The sequence below is a fragment of the Triticum aestivum genome, chromosome 7A (genome assembly GCF_018294505.1).
Source record: "Triticum aestivum cultivar Chinese Spring chromosome 7A, IWGSC CS RefSeq v2.1, whole genome shotgun sequence".
Classification (NCBI taxonomy): Eukaryota; Viridiplantae; Streptophyta; class Magnoliopsida; order Poales; family Poaceae; genus Triticum; species Triticum aestivum.
Genome location: NC_057812.1, coordinates 322775807 through 322797296, shown reverse-complemented (window position 1 = coordinate 322797296; position 21490 = coordinate 322775807).

Here is a 21490-nt window from a genome sequence, read left to right as displayed (position 1 = left end):
TTTATTCGAGCATCAATTTCATTCGTGCGGAGCCTCTTCATTCTTTTCTCAATTGTCTCAACCGGTGAATTATCATCTAGCTAATCATTGTTTGTCTCATTTTCCTTTCCGGTAGTTTCAATTCAAGTATTCGGTGTTGATCATATTCTTTCAAATTGCTAAAATATTTCCCCTTGATCATTTCCCTCTCACCATTTAATCGTTCCGGAGTTCCGAAGACATCTCAAAAGATTTGTGTTTGCCTTAAAATTAATTCGAGGTTGTCGCCTCATTCAAGTCGCTTCGGTGCATCATCTCTTTTTCAAAAAAAATTCAATTGTGGTTCTCTCTAGTCGGCCCATAACCCATAGGTTTATCCCAGGGTTTTACCTGGCTCTTCTAGTTTTTCCGGAGTTATTCTTAAATTCTTTTCGAAGTATGACGTAAGTATGAATTTCACCAGTTAGATGTCTTTCCAAGATCGATTTCAATTATTTTTATTGTTGGATCAACCTCTTCGCTTTTCATTCTCCCAGAGTATCTCAACAATTTTAGTGATGTTCCTCATCGTCATTCTTAACATTTGAAGACCGAAGAAGAGTTTTCCTCTAAATCTTGTCTGTTCTATCGAACATTCGTCGTTCTAGCTTCATGTTATCCTCTGAAATTATTCCATTTGTTAGCAATTCTTTTCTTACCCATCTGGAATATTTCAGGAGTTGTTTTCTGTTTTGATTATCCGGAGGCCTTCATTTCGGAATATTTCTTCGTTCCAAGTTTTCAGCTTCATTCTACAATTATTCTAATCTGATTCTACTACGTTCGTCTGCATATTTGTACCGGTGCATCGTTCAAGAATTCTTTAGTCAGCTTGTGATCTCTTCGTTCTCATATATCTAAATTGCCTCAAGTATCTCCGATCATTCCCTAATTCTTCCCGGTGGTTCGTTCTTTTTCTTCACTCGGTTTCAAGTATTATGGTGGTTCGTTCAACATTCATTTTCCATTGTAATCATATCAATTCATTTGTTTCTTTCCAATCCTACTGGTGGTTCATCAAGACCTTCCCAAATTTTGTGCTATATCTCCCCTTAATCTTTTCCAACGCGAATAAGTAGTATGCAAATCCATTGCTTATCATCAATTTAATTGGTGAAGGATAAGCATAACATAATTCTCATTCTTCTTTCATCAAGTTGATTAATCTCTTCTTTTCGGAGTTTGTTCATCATATCACGTTCTCGGTTCGAAGTGTTTTCATCCTTTTCTTTCTCGGAGTTCAAAGTTTCCTCGGTCGTCTAGTCGGAACCTCCATCTAAATCACTACAAGGATTTAATCTTATTATTTTCATCCATCAATTCTATCTCGTCATCCTTTTGTTTACCGGTGTTCTTCATGGTGGTTCATAAAGGATTTAACTCATTCTTGTCAAGGATTTAATTCATTCTTCAAGTCTGTCAAGATTCTTGTTGGAGCTCAAGTATCCCTCTTCTTGCATACCGAAGTGCAACTAATTCTTCATTGTCTTTCAGACATGTAGTTCGCTTCTTTTCTATCATCTCAAGTAAACAATCTTTTCCGTTTGTGGCGGGTTATCACCTCATAATTTTGATATGTTCTCCATAAGCCCACAAGAAGCTTATTCTTTTCGTTGTTGAATTTCCAACAACTCCGTTCAGTAATTCCTTGCAAGAATGCTTCTCAATTCAATTATGGTGGAATTTGTCTTTTGTTTTCCCCTTTCTTTTCCTTCCAATGATTTACCTTCTATTCTTCCATTCCGGGGGCAGTGTGATGTTGCTCCTTTTGCCGTCATCTAGTTTAATCCTTACTTATCCATTTTTACCGGAGTGTCAAGTCCTATTTTGAAGTCCTTTTTTTCTTGCCAATCTCTGCTTCCCTTTTCTACTTGGACGCTATCCGAATTCTTTCATTCTTATTCCTTTTCTATCTTGTTTTAACCGGAGTGGTTTCAGAGTCTATCTTGTTCCTTCAGCTTTTAATTCTTGTCATAATCGTCGTTCCTCTTTTCTACCCGAGTGCTCTGGACTTCCTTCATCTTCTCTCTTGCACTCTTGTTTATCTTATAATCTTCCTCTTCCGTCTCATTCCTAAGATCTCGGGATGAGATCTCTTGTTAGTGGGGACGAGTTGTAACAGCCCAAGTGTGATCCATCCTATTCATAACCTATCCAACCTTGTCATGTGTGATTTCCGTGTGGGCTTTAATATAACACTACAAAAAAATACCCTTCCGTGATGATACGTGTTTGTCACAGTAGGTCACATTTTCTGTCATGCATGTACATCCATGACGATTTTATGACAGAATCAATATAGTCATACCTATGTTGTCGTAGAAGTGTTCCATAACATTACCAAAATTATCATCATCGAAGTGTTCACTTCCATGACGATAAATGCCGCGTCATGGAAGTGCTTTTGTCAAGGGTACCGACACGTGGCATCCACCATAATGGGTCGCCGTTAAGCTATCAGGTCCGATTTTGGATCCGATAACCTGCTAACAGCCACGACCAATGCCGATTTTCCACGTGTAAAATTCTCATTGGCCGATGGAACCATATGTCAGCTCTACATTGGCACGGGTGTCACTCATCTAATGGGCGAGATGCGCCTATGATATGTTGACATGTGGACCGGCCCAAAAGTGGTCCATTAAGATTAAATGGGCCGGCCTAACTAAAGGTCCACAAGATTTTGCAGACCATAATGGGCCGGCCCAGCTAAAGGCCCATAAGATTTTGCGGGCCATAATGGGCCGGTCCAGGTAAAGGCCCATGAGATTTTGCCGACCATAATGGGCCAACCCAGCTAAAGGCCCACAAGATTTTGAGGACACTAGTGGGACGGCCGATTAACAGGCTGCCATGTTTTGGGCCAAATGCTGGCCCATATTTGATCTGGTACATTAATAGCCTGCCATGTTCCGGGCCTAACAAAGGCCCATATGAGATCCGGCCCGTTAAAATCCTACCATGTTCTGGGCCAAAATTCGGCCTAGAACAGATCCGACCCTTTAAGAGGCTTTGGGATAAATTATGGCCCATATCAGATTTGGCTCGTCAACTGGACGATATGCTTTTGGGCCCACTTGCTAAAGGCCCATTTAGTAATTCGACCTGATATTAGTTTTGGCATGTTAAAGGCCTGTTTAATATTTCGGCCCTATATTTATTTCGGCCTATTAAAAGCCCGTCATATAGTTGGGCAAACTACGGCCCGGTTTGCATCCGGCCTGCTCACAGCCGATAATCTGATTGGGCCAAACAAGGACCGAGACAATTTTGGCCTGTTAACGGCCCGTGATGTGATTGTCACAATCATGGGCCGGTGTCTATTTCGGCCTGCTGCCGGCCCGTGAGCTGTTCGGCATGTTTCAGGCCCAACCTACTTTTCCGCCTCCTAAAAGCCCATTGAGTTTTCTTGCAAAAATAGGGCCGGCGGTTTACTCAGCCTATTAAAGGACCGAATCTACTGGTGGGCTAGTTTACATTTAGGCCTCTTAACGGACCCAGATGACTGGGACCATGATGCGGATCATACATAGTGATTTGCATGACGACCCGATTATGTACCGTAATCTTATGGTTTGGCCAGTTTACTACGAAGACGGATATATATACAGTAAAATAACTACAACATCATGAATAAGAAAAAACCTAGACTATAAAATATAGAAATTACGGCATATTACATCAACTAAGCATCAAAGTTCGCCACTATGATAATAAAGCACAAGCAGACAATAGATTACATACACTGGGCATCAAAGATCGCCACCAGTGCAAATAAACACGCCGAAAAAATAATATACAAAACCGACAACACTTCAATAGAGTTCAAGAAAATATGTCTGCTTGTTAGCCTACTCAGGAGCTACAGCGCAAGCAGCTGAGCAAGCTGATGAGACTGCGCTTGTTTGACACTTTTATCATCCTCACTCTGAAAGATAAACAAGCAGGCATATGACAAGTTTTGCACATATAAGTATCAGTGCTGACAATTCATCACATTTATTACTGATGTAAAGTGACACAGTTTGAAATAGCATTAACACAATATGGTATTGTTCAGGTCAAGACATGGCAGGAAATGACATTGTGAAGGAGTTGGAAGCTTCACGACACCACTGGATTAAAGATCAAGAACTCATAAGTATCAATGGTTAGTGTGCTGTCAATTTATCCCATTTCAGATTGGCAAATAAAGAGACAGTTTAAATAATAGCAGAATGATATGACATTATTCATAGTTAAGACATTGCATAATATGACATTGTGCTTTAGTGGGTAGGTTCACCACACCACTGGATTATGGAACAAGAACCGAAGCATACATGCAGTGCGAAAGAAGATCACTTGCTGTGTATAGTTTAATTTACAAGGTATGAACAAGGAACTTGGTTGCACAACTAAAAACTTAGATTGAGAAGGACAAACTTTTGTTTATGAACTACATAATAAACTTTAAACATGCAATTTTATGCAAACGCCAAAAATAAACAGCTGTTGCAATCATGCCTAACCAAATATACACAACAAAGTTTGAAGGCTTGAGAAGGACAAACTTACATTATTTGTGAAGACAGGCTCAATAAAGCCCTTGTCCATGCTGATGGGTGGGGCAATTCAAGAAGTTTACCACAAAATCTTCTTCATAAGCATTGCCTTTATTCTACATTTTGTTAAGAGTAAATATAGATGTGATAATATAAGAAAAAATGGAGAATATTTAAGATAAGATGAAGAGTGATGCTACATAACCAAGTAGCTATAAATGTAAGTACAGCGGTACAGGAAAAAGGTACAGCCAAGAGCAATGCAGAGCTAAACTTCTTCAGTACCATCAGTGTTATCCAACCCTATGGTAAGAGTAAATATAAATCTGATGTGTAGAAAATGGAGGGCAATGGAAAATAAGCTGCAGAGTGATGGTACATGAACAACTACATATCAATATAAGTACATTGATAAAGGACATCGGGTACTTACAAGAGCAATGCAGAGCTAAAAAATTTCATTGGCATTGGATATGTTCTACACTAATGTAACCATTCATATAGATCAGATAGTTTGGAGCGAACAATTGATAAGCAAGCTATAACCAGGTATGTATGCAAGTACAGTGATACATGACAATAGGTACTAACAAGAGCAAAGCAGCGGGCAACATATTTGCGATATCATGTCATTATTTTAATTCGGAATTCTTCTTCGAGAAGATTTCCTGCAAAAAAGATTCGTAAGGCACATGTGGAATAGTAGAAGTTCAAATTGTCATGTGATATCATAGATAGCACCTCATGCTGGGAACGAGACTAGTGCATAACATGGTTTTTCCATTCAATGTCTTCTAAATTTAGCACAGGAGACTTCATCGAAAATTCGTTTATAGACTTGCCATCAAAGTGTGATTTCCTTAGGTAACACCGATATTGCTGCAATGCTTCCTTAAAAAGCGCAAGCAAGCATTGCTCGTCATGACTATCCAGATTGACCCTCATCTACTTACAACAATGTAATGTAAATCATTGACGTGTTCAATTAGCAGAAAACAGGAAAATAATCACCATGAATAATAGCACTTACACGTAAGTGGGACAGGAAGATGTGAAAATGGTGTTTGTCTTCACTATAATCTTCCCATGATGGGAATATATGCATGTAGTCCCTAACAACATTGAAATCATTGTCTTTTAAACTTGGAATAACTGGAATGGGGTTCCCATCTGCAGGAATTGGCCGTCTCTATAGTTGGCACATGTATTCGGCTGGTGGACTTGCTGTACTTTTTGCTGGAGTGGGATTTTTCTGTGGTACGGCTGGTGCTATAGCAACTGAAATCAGCATACCTTTTGCTGGAGTGTAGGTCCTGTGTGGTGGGGCCAGTGGTGTGGCCAGTGACGTACGGGTACAGTCTGCTAGAGTCGGTCCTACGTTTTGTGTCACTGGTTGTACAACCAATATAAGTTGGGTGTTGTCTGATTTCTCCAGCACCACCACGTTTTTCAAGGACTTTGCTGGTGCTCCTTCAAGTTTGGCAGTCACGCTCTTCCTTTTTGATGTCTGATGCACAAGAACAACATTTGAGTGGAAAAACATAGTGTGATGACAGATGGAATATGTATTGATAATGGATGGGCATGGCATCTCGACATATATGATGAGTAAACTAAGCAGATGGTTGTGCAACGAAGTAGAAGAAATGCAAGACAACATATGCAAGATACGCGCAATCAATAAAACCTTGCCAAATTAGAACAAGCACCTTGATCGATGAATAGGACATGCCATCTACCTTTGACTCCTCGAGGTTAGAATAATCATTAGGATCATGTTCTGAACAAGAATCTACAGGTGGGGAGCGTATGAGTTTCATTGCATCCAGAATGGCACTCAATGCCTTGGTGCCAATTTTGCAAGTCATTGCAGTGTTCCACAATATTCTTCTGATGCGCGGATTCTGATATTCACTGTAATTACGTATAATATCTAAGAACCATGAAAACATAAATATTAGTGAGATTATCTTTGTAATGCAGAGGATATTCTAATATAGGGGCGCCCCTGTAAACCCTTGTGTGCTATCATGCTATCACTGGATTATAATGAGGGAGCTCATGTGTGTTGTAATATGGTATGTGCATTAATATAATCTGGCACAAGTACACAAAAAAATAGGCTCCAGAAGTAAGGATAGTTGGCAGATGATAGGTTCATAATATACTGTATAGAGATTTTATTGCCAAACCATGATAACAAGAGCACACAACAACTAGGAAGATCGTAGTGTACATAAAAGGGGTACACCATAACCACAATATATAAATCAGGAAAGTGGAACTGGCTGGAAAATACGGTGTTCTATTGCCGCTACTAATTGAAAGTGTATCGATCACGTACAGGCCAGCTCTATCAGTTGTTGACTGCATATGTCCCTGCTCCCCTTCCTGACAAGGAACATACTGTACATACTAAATACAGAATAACAAAATAGGAACATGTTAAAGAACATAAGAGGAAGCATATTCTTGAGGTTCTGCTTCATTGCATACAATGTTGGTTGCCCACTCATGATGAATCATAGTGCCCAAAGAAATGCAATTCCATGTTGTCCCTCTATATGTGGCCACATGCATTTGGAAAATCAAGTGGGAGCATTACCTGACCAAATAAATGTGTGTCTATTAAGTAATATCAGTATCATATCACAATACATATTTGGAGAAGTACGCTTTGGACTTATGATTGGTGTGTTTAGCTTCAAGAGTGGACTGCTACTAGTGCGACACAAAGCAGCTACACATATCATAGTGTAGATATAACGAGAAAGCCGTAAGCATCAGAGTAAAATCAGCAAAGTGAAACTTGCTGGAATATATGTGCTAGTATTGCCGGTATGGCTAGAAAGGCTTCGGATACCAGCTCTCTTCAACTAAAGGTGCGGTACTGTTAATATCAGTGTAACTCTCAAAGGCGACACAGCTCCCCGCATTTCCTTGCTATTCTTATAGGATTCAAGTGTGCATGCCACTACAGATCCTATTTCTATGTTTACAAAATCCTACGAATCAAAGAGGCCCAAAGAGTTCAAAGTGTCCATCACAACCGACCGTATAGACATCTACTACTATCGTACTCCCTCCATTCCAAAATATAAGTCTTTGTAGAGATTTCCACTATGGATCACATATAGATGTATATGGATACATTTTAGAGTGTAGATCCACTCATTTTGCTCCATATGTTGTCCATGGTGGATACTATACAAAGACTTGTATTTAGAAACGTAGAGAGTAATTATTAAAGAAGAACGGAAGAGGAACATGCTAAAGAAGAGCAAGCAGATTTTAGATAATAAAATGTTCGTTGCGCAGTGCCCACACATGATGAACCAGAGCGCATTAAAAATGCAAATCCCTGTTGTCTCTCTATATGTGGTGCACGTGCTTTTTGAAAGTAAAGTAGGAACATTAGCTGACCAATTAAACGTTACCTGTTTTAGTAATATTATCATCATATTAGATTCATATTTGAGCAACAAGTTTGGAATTATGGGTGGCACGTTGTTTAGCTTGATGGATTCAGGAGCAGTGCTAAACAGGTACGATGATGGTACCCAATATAAAGGCATGTCTGCATGCAAGTCGCGTGACTTTTGTCATTTGCGCCAGCCGACCATTTCAGGCGGTTGGATGAAGATCCTACGTCTCCTAACCCTTCTTCTTCCTCGTCTCTGATTCTTCCCATACAGAACACGGCACGGGCCGCCGGCCGAACCACAGGCCCCCACCCCCTGTGTTCCTCCGCCACACCAACCCCCAGCCCCGCCCCCACCCGCGTCGAGTTTTCTTCGATTGGCGAGGCCCTACCACCACCCCCACAATCACCATCCCCACCAGAGCCCGTTCCTTCGCACCGGTGAACTCTGGCGAGCTCTCAAAAATCGACTGACCCAATTTTCAAATTTCTTCTACCGTCATTTAACTAGTGTGGAATATAGAAGGGGAAAACCATAAGCATTGCGAGAATAGTGTTGAGCGTGCCATGGCAAATCTGAAGGTGCAAACTAGACAAAGGAAACTTCACAACCAATGTTTGCTTTCGACTAACAAGTGATGGACAAGAAATCAGAGTAAAGCAGTGGCGATTTATTTTCTTGCTGTGATAAATAAGTTGAGCAGATACAAAAGAGTACCGCCTCTGGTGCGGCGCCATGTATGCATCTGCTATGAATTTGACGGTGTTGCGGTAGCGATGTCTGTCGGCGGCGTGGAAGCAGATCTATGAGGGTAGACGGTGGCGGCGGGGCATGGTGGACGAGACGGTCATAGGAGCAATGCCGACAAGGTGGACGACGGTGGGGATGAAGCGAGAGGAGGGGATGCAAGGATCCCGGTCCGAAGCCGTGGATGAGAGAGATCGATCTCTTGTAATGAACGAGGGCATCGGGGTATCAGCTCCGACATGGTGGAGGAGGACGGCGGTGGATGGGGTGGCGCACGGGGGAGGCTGTGGTGGAGAGGGTGTTTTGGCGCCCATAGAGTATGAATGGGGAAATGGAGGGAGGGAGGAAGGGGGGAACCATGTCTTCATGGCGCGCTTGTCTCAAATGCCAGGAAATTTACAAACTTAGCCCCCGTTTAAAATTTCCTACATCACATCAAGATTAGTCGGTTGGGGATAGGACAATAATCTCGCATACACCGAATATTTGCCGACGAGAGTTTGTTTTTGGCGCCCACCGTGTATGAATAGGGGAGGGAGTTGATTTCTGCTAAGGAGACACTATGTTTTGGCGCCCACCATGTATCAATCTGGGTGAGAGGCGGTTATGTCACGTTTGAGTGAAATTACAAACCTACCGTTATCAAAACCTATAGAAATCGAGCCGATAGGCTTTGAGTGTCAGGGATAGGCAGTAATTTCCATCTCGCATATTTTGGTTTCGGGCGGTTACTGCGACTTTCCCTGCTTCGTTCAAATATTTGCACCCCAAGAGTGCACATTTACCATGCCAACTCAATTTGAATCCAGTTTGAATTCTATTTTTGTTCGAGCAGGATCCATTTTTGATTGGAATAAAATTCTATATACATCATATTTTTATATATACATTCAAACGCACAACAAAGAATTCTGCTCCTTTATATGTATAATATGATTTACAAATATAATGATCTCAAAATCATAAGGTTGAATTCAAAAAATTTAAACCAAATTATGTTCTACTAAAATGTATGGATCACTAATATCTACATATTAAATAACATACATGCATGTGAATTCATATGAGTATGCATGTTTGATAGATCAATTTTGGTTCAAGTACGAATTACATGTATCATCATCTCGAATTCAAATATTTGAATCCCTTTTATGTTGAATCCTTTCACGCCCATCTCTCTAGCATGCATGTTCCTTCATGTAGCTATCACTCTATTTTCTCCAGCTCACCCGCACGCTCACTTCATGTTTCTCCTATCTTCGCAAACATGGTCTCTCGACGTCTCCCTTGAGAAGTGTCACACTCTCCCTATCATTATACATTACACGGTTTTCATTATCTCTCATGTCTCTACCGTTCTCTGGTATCACTAGGTACCTAAGCTTTCTTTTTCACCAACACACAGTCTCACTCGTCTATCACTTTGTCTTTCTCTCTACGAGGTTCTCTCACACACCCTATATATCTCTAGATATTACTCATACCACTAAAATTACACTCTCCTGCAAGCACAACATTTGTGAGGTCTCCTTTCCATCTCCGTCTTAGTTATAAAACTGACATTATTCATTTGTTTACCGATTAAACAAACTCCCCCTCTCTCTCTCACACGCACACACACACGACTCCTGCTTCCACTCCCCTTCCCGACTACCGTCTCTCTCTAACACACACAAAACTCTCGCTTTCGCACCCTGACTCGTATTTGTCTCACAAACATTTACGACTAGCCTGTAGATAGGTTTATACACCCGCACACTCGTGCTTCCACTATCGCATCCATGTCTCTCTCACGCTCATTGTATCTATGTAGATTTTTCTTCCCTTCTTAAGACACGCCCTCTCGATCGTGCACACACACACTGTCACCTCATTTTAAGCTGATACCTCTCGCACACACACTCTTTGGGTCATTTTCACACATGCACTCCGTCCTCCTCTTCTCTCCCTCTCTCTCACACAAACATGGTTTTTTTGCAACAACTAGCAAGATGCCCATGCGTTGCACGGGACATCAAGATGCATTTGTATGAGTAGTTTATCTTCTAGGAGAAAAGGATGAACGAGGGAAGGTCTTATTTGCAAATGTGGCAAGGGGTGTTGGTATCTTTTTGCAAAATTGCCATAGTTTCCTTCCTATCTATCAGATATAAATCAGACGGCCCATATTGCAGGATGGCATGCACACCATCATCACCAACTCTGTTTATTATCTCAACTCTTATAAAAATCATAGTGGGTGATGATGGTGTGCCTGCCATCCTACAATATAGGCCGTCTGATCTATATCTAACGGATAGGAAGGAAACTATGGCAATTTACTCGCACTCCTCTCCACGTTTGCAGATAAGGCCTTCCCCTATTCATCCCTTTCTCCCACAAGATCTTGATGTTCCATGCAACACACGGGCATCTTGCTAGTAAGAGTAGAAATTAGGCATATACCACTTCTCCAATCTTGAAACCAACAAAATTCCTCCCTTATCTCATCAAAACAGCCAAAGGAATATATTTTGACTAAAACATAACATATTTTTAGTGATATATGTATTTCAAAACTAGACTCTATTTTCTATCAAATCGGTGAATATGTATTAATCTACTTTGATCGTGTGGCAACGCATTGCACACTCCTAGTAGTTATTACCACTATATAATTTTTTGGACACCAGACAAACGGTGGAGTACATATACCAAGAGAAGAGGCGCACGCACACAGTCGGTCTCTCATTGTCTCGCACACATGAGAGTTACGTAGAGGCAGCATTAACAAATAAAGCCTAAAACCCTTGGTGCACGATTGCTATATGCACGGGTACCGGTTATGTGGTGGAGCACACCTTTGTAGGAATAGTCAGCTCGCGTGATAATTTCATCCGTAGGAGTTGATGGTGAGGACCACAGGTGAACGGCCTGGAGGCGGTGGCTCACCAGTTGCCACAGATGGAGTAGCCACGTTTAAAATATCATTTTTTAGCGGGGTAAGAGTTCCGATTTTCAAAGGCGCATTATAAGTACTAAGTAGTTTTTAGAATGATTGGTATGGAGCAAAAATAGAATTCATAACTACTACCTCCTTGGCGTATGGTTGTATGGGTTTATATTGCGACATGTTGAACCTGGTACTTCTAGGGAAAATACTATGGTTTAGATGTTGGTTTTCAGTAGTTTTGGTCAAAGTTTGTCCACGAATTTTACTTGTAAAATGTGAATGGAAAACGAGATTTTGTTATACCCAAACAAAAAAAAGGACTGGAGGGAGTGATTGCTCTAACATGGACGCGACTTCTCCTAGCGCAGGCATTGAACCGGCACGGCGACCAAGAGGACCCCACTCGCTACAGGCCCGGCTGAACACGCCTCCTTGCCGCATGCAACCGGCTTCAGACTGCCCCGCCTGCCTCCATTGAATCCGCGCGTGTGCCAGCAACATGTCCTTCCGCAAGCCGGCCAACATTTTAGAACACAAAGAACGACCAAAATATAATTAATTAAGCATGGTGTTGACTTGTTGTGCTCGCAATGGTAGCCGGAACTATAGGTTTTTCTTTATTTATAACTCTCCTGACATTTTTTTGGCTTTGAAGTGAATCATGGTTGTGGACATTATCTATGAATGTGTAGATATCTGTGAACATGAGTTTGATGTGGAAGTTGAACTTGGAATGTCGGGCTTGCGCGTGAACTATACCATGTCCAGTTCTTCGTCTGTTATTCTTTGGAAGGTAATTGCTGTTATCACATGACCCAAAAAAATTATTTTGTGCCACATCAGTAGATGCACGGACATCACAATAGGCAAGCTAAGTAGATAAACATTTGAACCTAGCTATTATGAAGGAAATTTTGTATTGACAACAGTTTTAGATAGTAGGAGATGCCTAGCTTGCTCTGCCTCCGCTAGCTTATTTTTGGTTTCTTCCATCTCTTCTTTGGCTTGGGTGAAGAGAGCACCTGATTGCTCTTTTCTCTTCTTCAGGAACTCAGCTACATTCTCAAGGGCTGCTGCACGCTTTCTTTCAGCCTTTACTAGAGCCACGAGCACACGAACAACTGATGACTCCACCTGGCTTGTGTGTAATCCAGCATCATCTGGGAATTTGCACCTTGTGTCTAATCTAGCATCATTAGGGAACTGGCACTTTGTGTGTAATCCAGCCTCATTTTGGAAACATGATCTCGAGGTTGACCATACTTCCCTCCTCACCGGAACTGCATCCTGACATGAAGTTACTTCTTTTTTAGATGAATACTCAGAGCAACCCAGATCCATTTAGTAGAAGCCAGATAAACAGGACTCAGAGAAGTAAATTCAAAAGGAAAAATATAAAAACAGACTACAAGGTGAGAACACCGACTTCCTACATCAAGCTAAAAACGAAAGGATTAGGACGATTAAGAGAAACATAAACTACAACAAATACACATCAAAGAACATGAGGCTAAACGAAAGTAATTGAAAGGGTGTTACTTACCAAAGATCGTTTTACATGTTCGGTGCAACTTCTCTTTAACTTGCCATGCTCTTTGAAGATGTCCCCAATATCCCGTGTTTGGTCTTCATTGCTCCTCTGCATATTCGCACTTGTGGTTTTAAAATCTCAACATGGCAAGAAAAATATACTACTAGTAATACTCACGCACCTTGTGGGCAACATTAAAGCACTCGGCTGCCATGTTATAGCATCTCCAACAAAAGCTCAACACGCGGCGCTTTAAAAAAGCGTTTACAGTGCTCAGATCGAGAAGTAGATATAGAGAGTAGAGGATAGTTCTCAGCATAGATATAGCATAGATAGATAAAAAATAGTTCAACTACTCCTCGTCGTCCAACTCCTCCTCGGTGATGACCTCCTCCGACGTCTCAATGTAGGTGCGAAAATACCGATCGTTATCGGATTCCTAGGGAGACGCTGCTCCTAGCCTCATGTTGAATTGAGCGTCCGCTTTTCGCGTACGCTTGTCCTCACGATAGGCGGATCACTCCGCCCTCCTCTTCTCCCTCTCTGCCCTCCTTTGTGTGTAGAACTCGAGCTCGTCGATGATGTCCTACAGGAAGCGTTGGCGCCATAGCGCCATGGCTTCCTCGTCCATCTCAACGATGCCGAGACGGTGCTCCCACCTCCGGTTGTCGCGATGATCCTCGTCGGTGATAAGCCGCGGTAGAGGCGCGAGCTCCTGCGCCCGCTCTCGCGTCGGCACGTTGGGGAAGTTCAATGTTCTATGAGGCCACCGGAGGCGCCACGCCGCCGCGTTGTACGCGCGGGCGGACTCGTTGGTAGTGTCAAAATTGCCGAGGTCGAGGCGCATCCCGTGGAACTGGATCTCGGTGGAGAAGCCGCCGGAGGGGCGTGCACGGACGCTGCGGTATCCCCAGGTTTCCCAGCGACGTGGCGGCATGGTGGCATGAAACAAAGCGGGGAGAGAGCGGTGGTGTGAAACAGAGCGGGGAGAGAGCGGTGGCGTGAAACAGAGCGGGGAGAGAGCGGTGGGAGGGCGTTGGATTTTATAAAGCACGTCGGACGCCACGCGCCAAAACTAGCGCGCGCCCGGTCACTTTTTCCCGTGCGTGTGCAATCCTTTCCCGACGTCCCTTCTATCTCTACTCTCTTCTCTACTATTATATTTATTTAATATTTAATATTTATCTCTACTTCTCTACTCTCTACTTTTTTTCTTTTACTAGCAAGATGCAGTGCGTTTGCCCAGAACGTGAAGATGCATTTGTATGGGTAGTTTGTCTTGTGGGAGAAATGGATGAACGGGGGAAGGCCGTATCTGCAAATGTGGAGAGGAGTGCGGGTAAATTTTCATAGTTTCCTTCTTATTTGTTAGATATAGATCGGGCGGCCTATATTGCAGGATGGCAGGCACACCATCATCACCAACTCTGCTTTTTGTAGGAGTAGAGAAAAAACAAAGTCGGTGATGATGGTCTGCCTGCCATCCTGCAATATAGGTCGTCCGATTTATATCCGACGGATAGGAAGGAAACTATGAAAATTTTGTAGAAAGATACCCACACCCCTCTCCAGATTTGCAAATAAGGCCTTTCCTCGTTCATCCTTTTCTCCCACAAGATAAACTACTCATACAAATGCATCTTCATGTTCCGTGCAACGCGTGGGCATCTTGGTAGTTCTAAAAAACTTTCCATCATTTGCCACACTACTCGTTGCAGATGAAGAACCTACCCAAGCATAGTGTGATACAGGAGTGAGGCACAATTAGAAGCTGATATTCTATTGGACAATGGAGGCCATAACCAGTTACTTTTACGGGAACAATAGCAACCAGGAAATTTGAAGGGTAGGTATGAACAAAATTGGAACTGCACATGTACTGCTAAGTGATTCAATACACACATTACTAATCGAGGAGGAGAACGATGGTCGCGACGTCCTCTGTGCATCATGGTCGGCAACGTGAGCCAGTTCATTATCCACGACGATAGTGCTTATGTGCTTGGCATCGGCTTTCACGAAGCATATCCGAGACCGTGGAAGATGGTGCCCAGGAAGAGGCTCCGTGTACGATGATGATGGTGGACTAGCTCCAGTGTGGCGTACGAGGTCGTCGATGAGGCAGATGCACTACGGTGGACGAGTGCGCTGATGTAGAAGGGGAGGAGCACGAAGGCTGTGGTGCCGTGGAGAAGTCTATTTTGCGGTGCGGATAGAAAATGGGGAGTATTCAGGTGTACTACTTTGGGTGCCAGGGTGGGGTTGGCTGGGTAGGTTGAACCTGAAGTTACGAAAAGAGCCCCCTACCAAGCGTCATCCATAAGCCTGTTCCGAAGGCTATGATGGCAACTTCGCACTGCTCGAATCTAGACCGCGGGAGATTTTCCCGCCGACCTCAAAATTTTGTGACGCTGAACTCCCTCCGTTTTTTTATTAACTTTACATATTAGGTTTGACTGAAGTCAAACTTCATAAAGTTTGACCCAAGTTTATAGAAAAATATAAATATTTACCATAACAAATATGTATGTTGTGAAAGTACATTCAATAATGAATCTAATGGTATTTATTTGTTATTGTATATGTTAATATTTTTTGTTATAAACTTTCTGAGAATTTACAAAACTTGACTTTGACCAATGCTAATACGCGGACTTAAATAAAAACGGAGGGAGTACACATGTGTTTTCTTAGTTTGAGTGAATTAATCATTTGTTGTAATTGTGAAATAAATATATTAGGCTACTGACTTCGAATGTAATGGTCTATACAATTCAATAGTTACAATCATTGTTGAATTCCAAGATGTATACGAGGTCTATAGTACTTCACAATATGCTCAAACTCACATAATCCCAGTCAAATGAGAATCTAAATGCATTTCATAGTTATTACTTCGTAGGATGCAACAAAACCAACCATAACTCTACATCATCCATTATAAAAACAACATTTTGAACACATCCCAATCTATGAATGAAACATGTAGAGAGAGCTTGCAAAGATGGAGCAGACAGGGCAGGAAAGTTTGTATGTATGTGGACGAGAGAGTAGGAGACAAACCTAACGAGACATAGAGAGATAGAGAGAGAAAGAGAGAGGAAGAAGTTAGGTCTGTGAGAAAGATGGAGAAATGCAATTTATGTGAGATGCGTGTGCATCCGGATTCTATACACGTGGAAGGAGAAGAGACAATAGGTTTGATGAGAGAGCTGGAAAAACATGGACAAGAGGGGAAGGATCTCATGGGTTGATGGATTGATAATTTTGTGTGGGAGAGAGAGGGATTGGTATTTTTGTGCGGGAGAGAGAGAGAGTGGGGGAGGAGTCAGTCAGCCGTCGTCACATCATCCTATTTCCAAATGGCCCAGCATTCTCTAGTGCAGTGTGCTCGCCGGCGTCAATCTCCTCGATGCCCTCTTTAAAGGTTGAGGTGTTGTGCATGCTGGGGTGCAGAGAAGCACAAGAGAGAGTGGTCGCATATAACCTTAGATGGGGATGAATTGTGTGCTCGAGGGAGGGGGTGTGTGTGTGGTGTGCGTGTGTGTGTGTGTCAGGTAATGAGAGAAATCAAACCTATGGAGAGAAATGTGTGTGTATGTGATGGAAAGCTACATGCTAAATAGGGTTTTCACGAAGAGATTGTGTGTGCGAGATAGAGAGCGATGTGCGGGCCTTGAGGTGGGCAGGGGCCGGGTGAGGGTGTCAAAATGTGTGCGCTGATGCATGTGTTACATGCGATCGTGCGAGGGACGGACGAATCGAGAGAGATGGTTGTTGTGTTATGGATTCTCCTCTCTCTCACACACACAAAAATAGACACACAAGTAAAATAGAAGACCGTTCTCTCATGTATACAAGACATATCGACATCTGTCTATGTCTCACTCATGCATGATCATTTGCACATTCACACCTCTCTATGTCTCTGTCACACGCACACCGTCTCCACATTGCCCTTCCGCCACAACACACATATGGACACATACACATGTTCTCTCTTAGTCACACACACAAAATCAGTATTAAAAAAACTAGGGTGCACCTAAAATGTCCAAATCCAAATAAACACGAAGTGGAGCTAAATTCAAATATATGGAAATATTGTAGTGTCAAGAACTTTTCCAAGAAAAAAAAGTTGAGTGATATTCGGGGATTGTTTCCACACACACACACAAAAAGGTTCGGTGGGTGTCCTTCGAGCGCGACACAGTGACGCACTGTTCGATCGATCGCGCAGCAGCGGTTCATGAGCTTGCACAGGATTCCGTATCGTGGCTATGGTAACTAATATAAGCGTTGCCTCAGTCTAATGTTTACGTGTACTAGTACGGTTTTATTTTAAGTTTTACCAACCCTATATAAAAATAAACTAAGCTCCCATACACACACTCATCAATATGCCGCCGCCGTTGCGCATGCCGGCGCCCGCCTGCTCCGGCCAACAATTTCTCGCCCATCACCTTCGTGTCTCCGCCATCCCTGTACCATGAAGCCGAAGGCTCGCCCGCTCACATCGTCTACAGTCCCTCCTCGCGATGCCACCGCACTACCAAGCACGCAAGCACCTGGTGGAGCCGTGTCTATGTACGCAGCGTATGAAGATGATGACAAGCGCATGCTCCGGCACGTCGGTGAGGAGGAACTAGCGTGTCATTGTCGTCTCCGCCTGCACGGAGGAGGCGTGCATGGTAGCCGTCGCGGCGGAAGCCGGTCGCGCCCGCGCCGAGCCCGCAAAACCGGGTGCGGATGCGGAATCAACCTTCGAGACATTGAATGGCAGATGGATCCTGCAATCTCAAGGAGCAATTTGGGTCAGTCGACTCTTGTGAGCCATTGGAACATGGATGGCTAGAAGGGCTTCTTCAACCTCTAAAATTGATGCACTGTTCATCTTCTCAGCCCGCCACACGCCTAACTGCCTTCCGCCGCCACCCTGCCCTCCCCTGAACTGCCTGCCACCGCCATGCTCCCTCCACCCTCGTCATCCCTTTAACGCCAGGCACGATCCATTTTTTCTATCGAACTGGATTCCACATCCAACACTCATATGATAGATCATGGGCACCCTGCCACCCTAATATAGATATTGGCGTAGCTTCTCTTCCGTCTTCTTCCTTTGCTCCGTCGAACTTCTTTCACAAATTGACTAACCCAAACTATACTACTGGTACTAACGTATTAAGTGCAGTAGGAACATGAAGATACGAGCAGTAGTACCAACTGCAAGAAGAACAGTAGTAGGACATAGTACTAGTACTACTGTACGTACTAAAGAGTTCAAATAACGAGAAAGAATATAAAGTTCAAATAATGAGAAAGAACATAAACATAGTTCTGCTGGGGGCTCAGCATAACACACCCCTAAAATAAAACTAAGCAACTAGTCCGCTTGACACTATAGTAGAACCAGCATGAGCGATGGCACTGCCACCTTACTCGGAGTCTGAGTCCACGTCCTCGACTTCGTCCTCGTCCCTCTTCCTCTTCCTCTTCGCCGACGCTTCTTTGCTTGAACCGGACACTAGGCTCTGCTTCTTCATCCAACCCTTGTAGATATTTAAACAAAGGTAGGCATCCATTGCTGCGTACAGGATGTGATCTTCATCTAATGTCTTCGATTCCCATGCATGATGAAACTCATTGTGAGGTTTCTTCAGTTTAGCATATGAAGGATAAATCATGGCTGCTACCAGGTTCAGGATTGAAGGATGAGAGGAGGACACCAGGCTTTCCTTCTGGAGATCGAAGGGCTGGCCTACAACGAGGCCTATCTGACCTAGGACATCCATGTCGTTCCTAAAGTCTACAATAATGAATTTCACTCTTTCGCCCTTGAGGAAGTTCTTAAAATCCTAGCACTCAACGTTGGCATGGCATATGTGGCAGACCAAGCACACGTTATGTAAGAAAACCTGGATCACGGCGGGCTTCTTCTTCTCTGCCTCCTTTAGAATCTTCTCTCTTTCTAGGACTGTGGTGTACTCTGAAGGAAATATGCCCTAGAGGCAATAATAAAGTTATTATTTATTTCCTTATTTCATGATAAATGTTTATTATTCATGTTAGAATTGTATTAACCAGAAACATAATACATGTGTGAATACATAGACAAACATAGTGTCACTAGTATGCCCATACTTGACTAGCTCATTAATCAAAGATGGTTAAGTTTCCTAACCATAGACATGAGTTGTCATTTGATTAACGGGATCACATCATTAGGAGAATGATGTGATTGACTTGGCCCATTCCGTTAGCACAACACTTGATCGTTTGATATGTTGCTATTGCTTTCTTCATGACTTATACATGTTCCTATGACTATGAGATTATGCAACTCCCGTTTACCAGAGGAACACTTTGTGTGATACCAAATGTCACAATGTAATTGGGTGATTATAAAGGTGCTCTATAGGTGGCTCCAAAGGTACTTGTTGAGTTGGCGTATTTCGAGATTGGGATTTGTCACTCCGATCGTCGGAGAGGTATCTCCGGGCCCACTTGGTAATACACATCACTATAAGCCTTGCAAGCATTGTAACTAATGAGTTAGTTGCATGATGATGTATTACGGAACGGGTAAAGAGACTTGCCAGTAATGAGATTGAACTAGGTATTGAGATACCGACGATCGAATCTCGGGCAAGTAACATACCGATGACACAGGGAACAACGTATGTTGTTATGCGATTTGACTGATAAAGATCTTTGTAGAATATGTAGGAACCTATATGAGCATCCAGGTTCCGCTATTGGTTATTGACCTGAGACGTGTCTCGGTCATGACTACATAGTTCTCGAACCCGTAGGGTCCGCACGCTTAAAGTTCGATGACGGTCATATTATGAGTTTATGGGCTTTGATGTACCGAAGCTAGCTCGGTGTCCCGGATTGGATCACGGACATAACGAGGAGTCTCGAAATGGTCGAGACATAAAGATCGATATATTGGACGACTATGTTTGGGCACCGAAATGGTTTTGGGGAGTTTCGGGCATATACCGGAGTACCGGGGGGTTACCGGAACCCCGGGGGAGACTAATGGGCCTATTGGGCCCTAATGGAGAAGAGGAGAGGCGGCCAAAGGGCAGCCACGTGCCCCCTCCCCCCCAGTCCAAATTGTACAAGGAGGGGGGGCAGCGCCCCCCTTTCCTTTCCCCTCTCTCTCCTTCCCTCTCCTCTCCTACTCCTACATGGAAAAGGGGGAGTCCTACTCCCGGTGGTAGTAGGACTCCTCATGGGGCGCGCCTAGGGTGGCTGGCCCCCACCTCCTCCTCCACTCCTTTATATACGTGGCCAGGGGGGCACCCCATAGACACAAATTGATCCCTTGGATCTTTTAGCCGTGTGCGGTGCCCCTGTCCACCATACACTACTAGGGAAAACCTTATACACAGAATTTTAGCAGCAGCGTGGTTCAAAAATAGACGCTATTGCTAATTAGCAGTAGCGAGCTCTAGAGAGCAGCGCTACTAATATCTAAGTAGCAGTAGCGCTATATTTGCCACGGTGTTGCCTCCCGGCTAGATATAGTAGTAGCGACCTTCCAGGGGACGCGCTACTGCTAAAGTACTCAGTAGCAGCGTTTTTCTTAAAAACTCGCTGCTTCTAAGTATCATCGCAACTAATTAAGTTTAGTCCCATACTGCTAAGAGAACAAGGTGTTTACCACCTTAAATATGTTACTTCTCAACCTATCTCGAGCACTTGGTCTTCATTGAACTATATGTGTATGATTTGTAGCTGCAATATGAATCCCCGCCTGTACCTATACAAGTACAGTGAGGATTGATGTTGACTATTTAGATTCTAGACAAAAAGATCAATGATGACCAATGTATATTTTTGATGTTTTCACATTGCTTAGACTTACAACGTTTTTTCAGGACAAAGCATTACTGATTTTGGGATAAACAAAAGAAATAACTGCTTCCACTAGCAGTAGTGTTTTTATTTAAAACACGCTATAGATAAGTTAGCTATAGCGCGTTTTCCTTACGAGCGCTACTGCTAGTTTGACTTAACCACCACCCCCGGGTCAAAATTTCGCTAAGTCCTCCTTTCCCCCTGTTCCCCTACTCCTGTCGCGCCGCGCCGCCCGAGCCCGAGCCTCCCCTCACCGCCGCCGCCCGAGCCCGCCCTCAACCTCACCGCCGCCGCCCGAGCCCGCCCAGGACCCCGCCTCCCAAACCTGAGCCCGCCCTCGCCGCCCCTACCTCCGTCGCCGAGCACCTCCCCGCCACCGTCTCTCCACTCTCTGTAAGCCCCCCACCCCTCCCCCACCCCCTCTCTC